Below are 2,760 nucleotides of genomic sequence, written 5' to 3'. Positions count from 1 at the left end.
TTTAATTTCGTTTTGTTTGTTAGTGTTATGAATAAATTTATAATTTTTCTTTTTTAGTTTTTACTTTGTTTTGGTGGTCCTTTTTATTTTTTAACTTTTTGCTCCTATTAAATTATGCAACGATCACATTATTCTAATTGTGAATACAGAGATTTCTGTGCTTGCTTCTTTCATGCTTTGAGATGAAAAGTGGCCCCTCCTTTCAACTCTTTATTCATATCTTTACATTTATTTAAGGAAAAATTCAGAATTAATCAATAATTAGTTCATACTTAATAAGAACAACTCAGTTTTTTTTTTAACTCTTTTATACGGAGCTAAAATTATAAATTGGAGGGGTTAATATAAAAATTATAAGTTAAGAAAAAAAAATTAGAAGAGATTAAATTGTAAAATAATAAACTTTCTATATAAAAATTATAAGTCAGAGGAGACCATTATCCTCTTCATCTACACAGGCTCTGCCCTTTTACTATTTTTATTTAATTATTATTGATAAAAAAATTGACTTCAAAAATTGCAAATAAAAACCTAATTTTGACCTTGTTAATTTACATAAATTGCTACAACTGATAGAATTTTACAACTTGTTTCATAATATTCATACACATAGTAGCAATGACTTATGAGCAAAGTTTTTAACTCACTAATAAGAGGTATAGGTTCTATTTGTTAATCGGTTATAATAAGCACATCATGACATAAAAAAAAAGGGTATATTTATGATATTAACTAAATATTTAACAATATTACAAATTTTTATTAACTAAATATTTAGCTCGTGTTGAATGTAACTAGTAAACCTAGATCTACGATTTAAAAGGACTGCTCTTAGAGCCGCATTAAAGTAATACTATTACAATAGTGATTTATGGAATGCAATTTGTTCAATGATATGGATCAAATAAAATGTAAGTAACTAAAGTTATTTTAATAAATCACTCCTAAATTAATATTTCTATCTACGAAAATTTTTAATGTTAACAAATTTACTTATGAAAAAACAAAATTGACTTTATATTTATAGAAGATGGACTTTTACTGATAAAAGTATCGAAACTTTAAAAAGTTATTTAAAATTTTTAAAATATCCTCTAATCTAAAGTAACCTTAAATTCAAATTTTACTCCATAATTTTACCACTTCAATCCCAAATTTCACCACCATCCAAATTCTTTCTCACTACCACTCGCCCCAACTACCATCACCATCGCCGCCATTACCACCACGCCACTGCCATCACAAACTCTTTCTCTTTACCACCACCATCATATTATTTCATCATGCCAACGAGTTCATCATCTTTTTCATATGGACAAAAATCACAAATCTTCTTTGCCTCATCTGGGAGCAAATTAAAAACCTCCTCTCTACCAGCTCTGTAAATACAATACTGTAGCCTACATAATTTCTCTTTCTCACGACAACAACCATTACCAAAAGTTCATCGTGAAAGAAGACGACGAAACAGAAATAGTAAAAAAATATAGATTGAGATAGAGAGAAGAGAAGAGGGACACAACTGATGGAATCACAGCCACCGCTGCCGCTGTTAAAAGATCCAAAAGAGAGAAAGAAAGAAACACCAAATAAAGAAAGAGGGAGAGAAAGAGAAAAAGTGTGATGGTGAGGAGTAAGGCTGAAGACGACGAAGGGAGTCACTACCGTCGCTGCTAAGACAAAGAGAGAGGACACTATGCAGTGGAAAGGAGAAAACACAAAAGGAGGAGCTATTGCCAGGAGTGAGATGAGCCACCACCATTTGAATGTTGCTGCTTTTATTTTTTTTTCTTTTCTCTGCTTTGGTTTTTAAGTAAGGCTTTAGAAAAATTTTAGTTTTGAAATCTGAAAATAATACAACCATTGAAGATTTTGAGGAGTTAAATTTCTGGTAATAGTGATGATGGATTTAGAGAGAGAAAGAGAAATGTTGGTTCTAAGAATTTTGAAACTGCCTGATGGTTATCAATGGCTAAGAAAAGGGGGTTGAATCTTAGCCTCCTTTTGATTTTGTTTTCAACCTTGAGTTCAGTTAAGATACTTTGAGTAGAAAACAGGAGATACTATGGTTTTGTCTCTTAACGCGGTAGGATCCAGAACAGAGTTACATGCAAGGTGTGTTATGAAGAAGTGTTGATGAATACTTGAATCAGGAGATACTTCACTTTTGTCTCTTATAATGCAGAACCAAAAACAGAGAAGAGAAAGGATAATGACACACAGATATATCCTGGTTCAACTACTCAGTGTAATGTAGTCTATATTCAGTCTCCATCACAACAGTGACAAAATTTCACTATCTTTCAACAGAATTACATTCACCAATTCTCTCTAGAATTCTGATGAGCGGATATTTTATACGCTTTTTGAGGATAATTTCATATAGTTTAGAGTATGTTTTAATTAGTTTTTAGTCTATTTCTAGTAGTTTTTAGGAAAAATTCATATTTCTGGACTTTACTATGAGTTGTGTGTTTTTCTGTAATTTCAGGTATTTTTCTGGCTGAAATTGAAAGGGCTGAGCAAAAATCTGATTCAGGCTGAAAAAGGACTGCTGATGCTGTTGGATTCTGACCTCCCTGCACTCAAAGTGAATTTTCTGGAGCTACAGAACTCGAAATGGCATGCTTCCAATTGCATTGGAAAGTAGACATCCAGGGCTTTCCAGCAATATATAATAGTCCATACTTTGCACAAGGATAGACGACGTAAACTGGCATTCAACGCCAGTTCTCTGCCCAATTCTGGCGTCCAGCGCCA

This window comes from Arachis ipaensis, chromosome B04 (genome assembly GCF_000816755.2).
Source record: "Arachis ipaensis cultivar K30076 chromosome B04, Araip1.1, whole genome shotgun sequence".
Taxonomy (NCBI): domain Eukaryota; kingdom Viridiplantae; phylum Streptophyta; class Magnoliopsida; order Fabales; family Fabaceae; genus Arachis; species Arachis ipaensis.
Note: the sequence above shows the minus strand (reverse complement) of the source record.